This window comes from Lepisma saccharinum, chromosome 4, assembly GCF_977018435.1.
Source record: "Lepisma saccharinum chromosome 4, izLepSacc3.1, whole genome shotgun sequence".
Lineage (NCBI taxonomy): Eukaryota > Metazoa > Arthropoda > Insecta > Zygentoma > Lepismatidae > Lepisma > Lepisma saccharinum.
This window is the reverse complement of record NC_139232.1, coordinates 86308296-86319943: the sequence shown is the minus strand read 5'-3', so window position 1 is coordinate 86319943 and position 11648 is coordinate 86308296. Positions and strand designations below refer to the sequence as shown.

The 11648-nt window shown below is 38.8% G+C and overlaps 1 long non-coding RNA gene across 1 annotated transcript; it reads right to left on the bottom strand.

The window, feature by feature from the left end:
- Positions 1-1883: 1883 nt before the first annotated feature.
- LOC145987253 (uncharacterized) lies at positions 1884-3421 on the bottom strand. Its single transcript, XR_014441641.1, has 2 exons — positions 3330-3421; positions 1884-2233 (listed from the first exon to the last, which is right to left on the bottom strand). It is a non-coding gene; the product is annotated as an uncharacterized LOC145987253 (long non-coding RNA).
- Positions 3422-11648: the final 8227 nt, after the last annotated feature.

Sequence of the window (11648 nt, the reverse complement as noted above, 5' to 3'; positions counted from 1 at the left end):
TGATGTACGCGAAACACAATCATATTTTCAAATGCTGGCCTACTACTGGATCGTGAAAGATCCACTCTGAGAGAAGATGAAAGATTTTTACAGATAAACCTGCGGTGTATTTTAAGTAACCTTGAAGAAAAATAAAGAAAACTACATTAGCACTTAATTGAATTTATCCCTTTGCTACAACTCGTTTTATCGATTATTCAAATACTTTCTTATAATTTATGAAAAATCAAGCTTTCATTTTCAGAGCAAAAATAGTTTTTAGGTCATTTTCTAAGAATTTCAAGGTCATTTTACAGGTCATTCTTTGACATTTTTTAGGTCATCAAGATCAACTTTCGAACCCTATTTATCACCAATTTTCTCAGTATTTCTCGTGGTTCCATAAAGGGAAAACTTACTGAGATATAGGCACCTAATATACGGGGCAATACACTTCATATTCCTCCCCAAACTCTCCAAGAGAAGGAGATATTCGTACAGTAAGTTCTCTTATAAACGGGGTGTAGTGTAACTGATGCACTAACACTGGTGTGAGTTATGTTCTTAAAATATTGTCCTAACTGAGAGTTGAAAAATATAAGTAGAATTGAGAGGGATTTCGAACTACCGTCTTCAAATGTGTTGACCGATTTCACTCAAATGCGCGCTCACGTTTATGAATTGTTTTAAAGTTCGCTCTGTGCACAGATAAGGTAATCGGGACTGGATCTAAAGTTTAAAGTTTGAATAGAACCACTGTGCCTCCACCGTGTATTGAACCCATGATGCTTTGATTACAAGGAGACGGTATTAGCACTACGCCATCGAGGAGACTCCAAATGCACACTCATACGTCAGCTCATGGATATGGACGGCAGCTTTCGTGGCAAGAAGTTTAGTGCCTTGTCCCAGTCTACCGCCCTAAATACACTGAAGACAAATGCCATGCCACAGTTGCACATGTTCCCTGTATGCTCAACGACATGCGATTTCGCCTACAGACCTGCATAGAAATGAACGGAGAACTTACTGCAATAAGGAAAAAAAATAATTTAAAATATACTGTTGTGTAATTATGAAAGGAAACTCAGAAACAGACTGTACGGCAACATATTGTTAGCTAAATCTTGCTATATACAGTGCCTCTCACGGTCGAGTTGCTCGCCGGTCAGGTGGGAGCGCGTCTGTCGGCATTTAGATCCACAGCTGTACTCTGACCTTGTCACTGGACGCGTCAGTGCTTCTGTATCCAGGTAGCTGGTGTCCAGTTTGCGCGTGTTTGTGAAGTGTTAAGGTGTTTACAAGTGTTTTAGATTGTTTTTTGTTTCTTTTTTACTTTTCGTATACTGGTGCTTTTCTGCTGTCCAATAATGTCACGTACAATTTAAAACAACGCATTTTTATGTACGACTCTTATGTCATTACGAATCCTTGTAAGGAAGTCAGAAGGCGTTTGACAGCAGAATCCCCAGATGTTCTTGTTCCACACAGAGACAATGTTCGAGAACTTATGACCAAATTTATGGAAACAGGGTTTGTCGTCCTTGATAAGAAGCTAAGTGTGAAACGACGTGTGTTTACTGAAGAGAGAGAAGACAACGTTAGAGCATGATTGGTACACAATCCTAAGAAATCCTCTCGGCGCTTTGCACAAGAAACATACATTTTTAAGTCGTCTGCGCGACGAGCTACCAAGCATTTAAACCTGAAGCTATACATTAGAAGAGTTCAAAGAAAATATTGTGAATATTCGTCTGAAGAAGACCCTGTTATAGGGTGGAAACGTTAGGTTTTAATGTATATTTTATATACTATAAAAGTTTGCCTTGATTAGCATTTTAATGTATTATTAACATGAAAACAAGGCTTAACTGTGTTGCAATAAATAGTGTTGTATATTCAGTTTGATTTATTTTGCTCTCACGTGTTTATACATATGTGGCCATTAGGCAGATAAAATTGGAGTCTGAAAATGACAGTTTTATTCCAAAGTAAGGCATATTCACAATGCCAAAACCATTTTGGCGGCGAGGCCTGTTAGGAATCAACGAAAACGGCCTTCGAATGAGATTTTGCAGCCATGGAGGAAGGGAGCCTCTGTTGTCGTTGGTGGAGTCAATGTCGCTGGTACTGAAGGTTCAGGTGGTGATGTACCTGATGCAATTGTTGTAATCCATATTGGAATCTCAGTTGGAATCTCTGCTGTTATGGAATCTTCTTGACCAAAAGCTCCCCACTTTTCACCAAAGCTCACCTGACAAATATAAGTTACAATGAGACAGAAACATGCTGATAAAGTGAAGAGTATTTTCATTTTTCTATTTGACGTAGCTTTATGCCACTTTTGAGGCATTGAGCTGACGAGGATGAATGACGAAGAGACGCTGTTACAGAAACTCGCATGAAGAGGCCAGGACTTTGTTCTCGTTGTGCTTTTCCTACATTCTTTTGTCCCAAGAACAAAATACTTCATGATCTCAGGTAAATGTTAAAATTAGTTATAATACATGGTAGTGTCTTGCATTTAAATACCATAAATAGTAATAATTTTTATTTGCTAGTGTTATAAAAAGTAGTGTTTTTGAGCTATTTATGTTTCTGTACCTTTGAGTAACTAATCTGTTAACATATATTTCTGTAGTACGTTCTATATATACCTAGATGGTAGTTGCTTCCAAATATGTTACTGATTTGCAGGTATGTCTTACTAGCAATTCAGAGAGTTAAGCTAGCAGCGTAGGTGTATGAAGGTTTACTGTGCATATATGTCCTCGTTATTCTTATACAAGAGTTTCTTTTTATTTACAGGGTAGTGCAGAAAAACCTGATGATTTTTAAAATGATGTAACACTAAATAAAAATAGTTCGTCTTTATTCATGTTCTAGTCTTACAGCCTTATGTATGCCAATATATTTGAAAAAAAAAATGATTTACACGAATATTAAGTGCGGATAATAACATCTTGCAAATGACGCCCATTTTGTCGTTTCATGAGTGAGTTCAGTGAAAAGGCCTGATGAGAGGGGTGCCTTCCCCCACATATGTTACTTCTCAATACAAGCTGCTCCCCCCCTCATACTGTACTCCTTATTTGCCTTGAGGTACAGTGTACAAGAGGGATTCTCGCTCCGGAAGAATCTGGCCTCCACAAGTGCCAGACCTCTGTTAATGTTCCCAGAACCCTGATATGGACCCCATTAATAAATTCATAATAAATTATACTCGTCAGTTTAGAGCAATTCAAATTTCATATTCATTTCACTTTTTATTAGTTTGCAAAATTAAAGTTTGGTCCATTATTTTACAAAAAAAATACTAAAAATAAAATTTTCTACTTAATTATTCTTACCACAATGAGCATAAGGAATAACGTTGTTAACTTTGACACCATTTTTACCCAGTTGCGTTGTAAGTACTTACAACTATGAATGCAAAAGCTGATTCACAGTTACCAGTATATATATTGTAGCTCATGAACGAAAGTCATTTCTGAATTATAAGAAAGCAGATGTTTCTCATGAGATCAGTTATATTTTGGCTGTCATTTTGTTTACACTAAAGAGAGTGGATTTGAGCATATTTTAGTAGGAGACGAAGCACAGTTGCGTCAAAATTTTCTGAAAGAAACGCATCTCTGTGTTCAATCCTCTTCTCGATTCTCTTATTGACTCACTGTCAACCATGTGACCTTCGCATGTGTAGCGTGTTTTTTGAGTGGCGTATCGATAGAACCTTTGTATTTCTGCTGATTGATGCCGGGGTAGAATGCCACGAATATCTCCGATAAAGTCAAATAAGGTCGACAGCAAAGAGATGAGAAGAAGGTACAATTTCTATCTAAACCTCCTTTAAAGATCCAATCCCCCAACCGAAATGCTGAATATGGACAGAATACTTCTGTGGACTTAAATCTCGTGTAAGTACTATAATCAAAGTCAACCAACAAGTACACTCTGTCCAGGAAATATCTGGAGCAAGTTGGGAAAGCAAGTCTCTGCACAAGTCGTGACTCGAGAGGGCTTGGACAGTGAACCCTAGAGAGGATAAATGTGTGGATGGATGGGAAAACACGGATGGAGGCTACAGCTGTTTGCACCAGCGCGCACTCGCTTTCTCCCCTTCTGTACCGTTATGTGCGGCCTTGAGGTACAGATTTCCGAGACAGAGTGTAGTGTTACTAAACTCAAGTGTGAGATCTGGTAGAGAAATATACTTTTGGGTTTGGTGGTAGTTATAGGCTCCTTTTAAAATTGGTCCGTATGTGTGTATAGAAATATCCCTACCACAGACATACACTACATGTGTGAATACACACACACACTAACACACGCATGGTAAAACAATAACAACACTCTCCCTTATATAGTCATGTAAGATAGAATAAGATGGTGCTTCATTTATGGATATCTAATGATGATTATAATAATAATAATACCGTCCTCCGTGACGGAGTGGCTGGGTTCTCGGTATGATAAAACATAGTTAACAAAATCTTGCTATATTATGCACTATAAAATGATTGTTGACACTAAAAATATCCTACATGTAAACTAACCTTCATATTTACATATTTAGTTAACATACATGCATAGTGATAACAATGGTACAGGCTTAGATCACCGGGGAAAGTATATTACACTTAATACTAAGGCCCAGTCGCGATTAGCCTATCCGAGCACAAAGTGAATTTAGGTAACATGTCACTCACTCAAAAGCAAATTCAAATCACCTAAACACACACACCCACACACATAAAATTGACTGCAAGAAATAGTATTGCACATTCAATTTGATTTATTTTGGTCTCAAGTGTTTATACATAATATAGTCATTAGGCCAGATATAACTGGAGTCTTAAAATTGCAACTTTTTTCCAAAGTATAGCCAACTGACAATGCCAAATCCATTACCCTGGTTTTGGGGGCGAAGCCTGTTAGAAAAAAATGGAACAGGCCTTGGAATTAGATTCTGCAGGCATGAAGGAAGAACAATGAGTGGTCGCTGAGGAACTGGTACGGCAGTTGTTGGTTGAGGACCTTCTGAACCACTTCCTTCGGTAGTGCCCGCAACCGTTGTTGCCAGTCGCGCCAGTCACGCCACCAGTTGGAGGCGTTATAGTGTCTGGTGTATGTGCTGGTGTGGGGTGTGATGGGCGTGTATGATGTGTGTGTGTTGAGTGGGTATAATGCGTGTGTGTTGAGTGGGTAGGATATGTGAGAGTTGGGTGGGTAGGATGAGTAGGATGTGTTGGATGGGTATGGATGGTATGCGTGCATGTTGTTGCGTCTGTTGGTCCACTATCTATTGGACTCTCTGTCGTTGTTGATGGGGCTTCAGTTCCTGTTGCTGGAGCCTCTGTTGTTATTCTTGTTGGAGCACCTGTCGTTACTGTTGTTGCAGCCATTGTTATGATTGAAACGTCCAGACCAAATGCTACCAACTTTTCACCATAGCTCACCTAATAAATATAAGTTACAATGAGAGGTAGAACCATATTGATAAAGTAAATTTTGAGGGTATTTGTATGTTTCTTATTTGACGTCACTTTTCTATCTGTTTTGGCTAATCGCGACAACGAGATGAATGATGAAGAGGTACTCACACAGGAACACCCATGTAGAGGCCAGAACTTAAATCTGGAACCGCCGGTGTTGAGATTGTGAGTGAAAGGCTCAATGCTTTTGGCCAGAATATCAAAAGACTGCAACATGTAAATGCTCTCCTTATGTTTTTCCTATGCCTCAGTTGCTCCAGTCTACACATTGCAACGTACTCCAGTTGGACACCAGTCGTCAGAAAGTTAGTCCGCTACTCCTTTAGTCGGGAATATGAGAATCTTTGCAAATCATCAGGGCTGGCTGGGTAGAAAAGAAACACAACACAGTAATCTAAGTTAAACGCAAGTTTATAATCACTTATATTTCCTATCGTATGTGGACTTGCAAGGAAGGCACAGATTTGCTTACGTTTCTGCCTGAAGAGGAACAATTCTATAGCATATTAAATCACATCACAATCACTAAACACACTTGCATATAGAATTAACGCTGGACAAGACAAACGTAAATACACGAAAGTTTCTGTACTTAATTATTATTTCCTAGTATAGTCAGAATGAAACGAAAATAATTACCAATTACACTATTCGGGCCTTCCATTAACCGTTATCACGTTTCTGTTGATTTCTCACCTTCACCTGTTTGCTAACTGAGTCTGTCGTCAGGTGAAAAACATTCAGGTGGGTTCACTTCCTCTGCTGAGATGAGAAAGTGACGTCAACACGAACAGATTATGACGTATTTCTAAACATATACACAAGTTCAAACCACAACTGTATCAATCTAACTATAGTTGTCTGTGACAACTTGCACATTATTTGAAGTAACAAACATTTTAAAAATCTTAACTTCTTACAAATATAAAACCTTAAACTCTCAGGTTCGTTACAATTGCCCCTCGTCTGGGGAAAATTTTTGAAGAAATTGTAATTTACAAGTTCTGAAAGAACATTGAAATATAGAGTTTATCTTGACAATTGAATGACTCAATCTTGGCTTTTCTTCATTTGACAACAGCTCAGAAGGAACGTAGTTTACAGTATCCAAAACAGAATGTAATCGATGGTAGTCAAACAACCAATAAACAGTGAATTCAGGCTTCTAGAATAATGCTTTTTAAATTCCACACCAGCAATATAATAACTCCTGCTAATAGGAATCAATCCAAATATTTACTATATGGACCTTCTCTGAGAGGTCTGCGGCTTTATATATTCATTCTCTATCCTCATTCTGGACCTTTCGGATGTACCGCACTAATATATATATATATATATATATATATATATATAGAGAGAGAGAGAGAGAGAGAGAGTACCTTTTTATTTGATCAGGAGTGGTAACAAATAACACACTAACTGCATTCTTCCTAAAACTTATTACTGCCTGGTGCAGTTTTTAGAAAAGGTACAGTCAAAGAAAGTCAGAATCACAACCTTCTAAAATGGAAAACATCGAAGCTAAAATTCATGCCACTAATATCATGTTCTACTTGTCTACCACCTCGCACTATCTTCTTGAGTCTTCCGGAAAATATACCAGTTTTACATTCGGAATTTTTTTGCACTTGACTGCCTGAAGATACATTTTCGGTCAGAAAAAAAAAAAATACATATTATTCTTGTATTTTACGTCCCTTCGAGTTCACTTGCCTAAAAGAAGAGGAGACTCTTAGAAAAGGTCGACGTTTGTTTGACATGATTGGGATCGCTGGTTGTGCAGAAACTCTCTAGTAGTCTCCACTGCTTCTTCTTGCTCTGAGGTAACGTCATATCTTGGAGAGAAAGAACCACAATTGTTGCCTCTACGTCGTGGAGAGTACAGTCTAAGCGGACTAGGACTACGTCGTTCTTGGTAACGCCATCTGTCTGGAGAGTTCCGCTCTTGTTCTGGACGAGGCCTGTAGAAATTTCTCTGTCTTTGGTTTTGATCTCGGTTGAAACCTCTCCTGCCTAATCCTCTATTGAATCTTTGAGGTCGTGAGAAATTTCCTCCTCGACTCCCTGAATCCGTCTGGATATTCCGGATCTTAAAACTTTTATTGCCTGCAGCCTCTTTATTCTTAGGGTCTTCTTTATTCTTCCAGGAATCAGGGTCATCATAAATATCGAAGTCTTTAAGAATTGTGTCAATTCATCCACACTTCTTGGAGCGTGCTCCAGACAAAGTTTTCGAATGCGATACCGCAACTGTCCAATAATCAAATTAAGAACTTCACTCTCATTAAAATTGTCAGCTAGGTTTCTATACGCTGCGTAGACACTCCAGGCAAAACTCTCTAAATTGTCGTGGACCAGGCGAGAATACCTTCGATTCCTCACAGCCGCTAGTTGTCCTTGTTTGGCCTTTTCTGATGCAAATTTATCCTTAAAGCGTGCGCAGAAATCAGCATAATTCACAAAGTTATCCATATTACCAGCTAACCAATGCTCAGCCTTGCCGGTGAAAACCCTAGGTAATAATTCCAATCTATAGTGCTCAGGCACTTGCACTAAGTCGAAAGTGACATTTAATTCACGCAGATATCTTTCGGCAGATTGAGCTTCGATATCGCCTTTAAACTTCGGAATGTCCGCGATATCAGCCATTTTGGACATCTTAAACTCTGTTCTGCGTCGAGGAGAAAAACCGCCATTACTATCCTTTCCTCTAGGCCTCTTGCATCTATCAGAAGTTGTGGCATTACCGGGGAAGACTGGGTTTGGAAGTACAACAGGAGGTTCATAGGCAGTAGCTTCTGGATGCAGTCCTCGGATTGGATCAGGTAGTATATCGGAAGAGGTTTCTGGTCGAATCTGTAAATTATGGACTTCCAGGCTGGACAATTTCAAGACAGGTATCCATAATCTTCTTCAATTGCTCCTGTTCCTTCTCTATCCGTCCTTGTCGAACTGTTAAGAACTCCAGCTGTTCTTCTACAATTTCCTTTAAACTTCGTCCACCTTTTCAGTGACTTTAATACAAAGCTTTTCTATCTCTCCTCTCATGCTATTTACCTGTTCAAGTTTGTGTAGAGAGAATAGAGCCTGCAACTCTGACCTTAGTTTTATATCTTCCTGTATCCTCCTTTCTTCCTGGTTTTCAATCTATGCACGGAAAATATCTTAAGTCTTCTTTTCTCTTTATCTTTTCCTCATCTTTCTCTTTCTGTCTCTTTTCTTCTTCTTTCTATTTCTGTCTCTTTTCTTCTTCCTCTTCTATTTCCTTCTTTCTCTTTTCCTCTTCCTCCTCTTCTCTTTCTGTCTCTTTTCTTCTTCCTCCTCTTTCTCTTTCCTTCTCTTTTCTTTTTCTTCCTCTTTCTCTTTCCGTCTCTTTTCTTCTTCTTCCTTTTCCCTTTCTTTCTCTTTTCTTCTATAGACTCAACTATGAGTTTAAACTCCATCATCTCCTTTTTCGAACTTTCTCTATTTGAGCCATATCTTTCTTACGCTGTTTCTCCTCCTCTATCCTTTCCTTCTGTCTACGCTCCTCATCCTCCTTTTCTTTCAGGTTTCGTTCTGCTTTATCTTTCATCAACTAATCAAGTAACCAGTGATCTGATGAGGGTTTGGTAGGAACGCTCGGTTCTGGTTCTGGTTTTGGTGCTGACAAGCATGATGTGCATCTTGCAACGTCCAACCATGTAATCGCCACACTTCAAACACTTCAATTAGGAGGACGGCAAAAGTCTACCCATAAGTGCTAACTTGTTCCAGTCGTTGAACATAGATTAAAGTATCTCAGGGCTTGCTGGGTAAAACGTGAACAACAGCTTTATATACAGGGTGCCTGGTAATTAGATGTATTCCCTGAAAGGGGTTAAAGTAGAGACAATTTGCAATAAATTTGACCATATGATACCCCGTCCGAAAATTAGTAGTTTTCGAGATAATCTAATTTCTATTGTTTTTTTAAAAAAATAACAAAATGACATAAAAAGATGAATTGAGAAAAAACTGCTCATTCTATGGAACTTATTTCAGCGTTTTCTGATAGCTAACAAATAAGTGGTTCGTTGAAAAAAGTTTTTCCCAAATAACAATCACATGTAAGTACCGGGTGGGTCTAAACTTACAAGTCATGATAAAAAATGCACTCTTAGTTTACTTGGCAACGTATTAATAACAAAAATGGTATGACACGAAGCGTACAAATTACTTTAATTACTTCCTTGTGTCATCTGGGATCCAACAAGGTACAAATGTTACTAACATTCACATTTGTGTACAAGAAATAATACTTCATTCATCTTCATGTGAATGGAATCAATGAACAATACAATTAAAGAACATTACACGTCTTGCTCAAAGTGAGCACCTCGTTACGAATGCAGGCACGCAGGTTTTTACGGACATTTGTTCTCTTAACTCGTGATGTGATGGTGTCCTTGATGTGTTGGCCAGCTGTTAATCCTCTCCCTGAGCTCTTTTTGCGAGTTTACCGGTGTCTTGTAAACTAAGTCTTTCATGCGGCTCCAAATGTAAAAGTCGCAAGGCGTCAAATCGATCGGGGGATAGAGCTGGGCATTCATCATGCTGATAAATCATGTCACATCTTGTAGCTAGAGGCACATCCTCCAACAACATTGCCATCCCATTCCTCAAAAAATGTTCATAAGTGATGCCATTTAAGATTTGGGGCAGGAAAAATGGCTCGATCAAATGATTGTTGATGACGCCCATCCATACTTCTGCCTGGGCGTGCGACAGTGGCTGGATGAAAATTACCCAAAGAAATGGATTGGCCGAGGCTGCCCGATTCCGTGGCCGGCTCGATCCCCAGAATTGACGCTTTGCGACTTCTACATTTGGAGCCACATGAAAGAATTAGTTTACAAGACACCGGTAAACTCGCAAGAAGAACTCAGGGAGAGGATCTTAACAGCTGGTCAACACATCAAGGACACCATCACATCACGAGTTAAGAGACCAAATGTCCGTAAAAACCTGCGTGCCTGCATTCGTAACGGAGGTGCTCACTTTGAGCAAGACGTGTAATGTTCTTTAATTGTATTGTTCATTGATTCCATTTGGATAGCAGATGACACAAGGAAGTAATTAAAGATATTTGTACGCTTCGTGTCATACCAGCTTTGTTATTAATACGTTGCCAAGAGTGCATTTTTTTTATCATGACTTGTAAGTTTAGACCCACCCGTTACTTACATGTGATTGTTATTTGGGAAAAACTTTTTTTCAACGAATCACTTATTTGTTAGCTATCAGAAAACGCTGAAATAAGTTCCATGGAATGAGCAGTTTTCTCTCAATTCATCTTTTTATGTGGAAAATTGTCATTTTTTTTTAAAAAAAAATAGAAATTCGATTATCTCGAAAACTACTAATTTTTTATGGACGAGGTATCATATGGTCAAATTTATTGCAAATTGTCTTTACTTTAACCCCTTTCAGGGAATACGTCTAATTACCAGTCACCCTGTATTTATGTTTATTATAAACTTATCATAAGAAAGTCTGTTAGCACACTAGTCTATAACCTTTATCACTTACGTGCATTTACATTTACCCTACACGTGCATTCACCACTTCTGGTCTCAAAGGGGGCCAAGGACCATTCAATTTATTCCTCGCAGTGAGGCGCCAGGGGGAGTATAGGGACCTAATTTTATTTAGGGCGCTGTTCGCGGCCGACGTCGCGGGCTCCCCTGTAAGAGAAAATCTCAATATGCTGACCAAGGCAGAAATTTATTTTATTATAAAACATAAACCAAACGTAACGTTTCAACCTTCTAGCAAGGTCTTCTTCAGACTCTGCACCAAGTACAAATGTTACAAGATACAAAAACAGGACGATATATATATATACAAACATTACTCCCCTCCATACTATTAGAAAGTTATTGTGGAACATTCTAGCAGGTGGCTTTCCCTTGCCAACTGTGGAGAATATGGAGGACAGAATCAAGAAAATATGCACGAAAGAATGTGAAAAAGAAGGCAAAATAAATAGCCTATGGAAACAGCTGGAAAAGAATGGCTACGAGAAGGAGCATAGAATGGACATAAACAGAAGAAGGAAGAAAATTGGCAGGGGAGAATTGGAAGAGAAAGGAAAAGAGGAAGAGAACGAAAAAGAGAGGAGGTTTGGAATAAGGAGTATGGGGAAGACCA